Consider the following 274-nt stretch of genomic DNA (forward strand, 5'->3'; position numbering starts at 1 on the left):
CCGTCCGCCCAGCCCTCCGGACGTGGGTAGCGCGGCGAGGGACGACCGCACGCCGGGCCCTGTGGGGGGAGACAGTTCCTGAGCTTTGTCCCCGCTGGGCCGAGGCGCACAGCTCCGTGACTGGCTGCGAGGGAGCTAGGCTGGTGCCAGTGACGACGACGTTGCAGTCGGTCCGGGGAGAGCCGGGGCTTGCAGGCCACCCCACGCAGCCGGGCCCCCTCGCGGGAGAGGACGGAGCCGGCCACCCGCACTGCCACCGCGCCTGCCCCGCAGC

The sequence above is a fragment of the Pteropus alecto genome, unplaced genomic scaffold (assembly GCF_000325575.1).
Source record: "Pteropus alecto unplaced genomic scaffold, ASM32557v1 scaffold339, whole genome shotgun sequence".
Taxonomy (NCBI): Eukaryota; Metazoa; Chordata; class Mammalia; order Chiroptera; family Pteropodidae; genus Pteropus; species Pteropus alecto.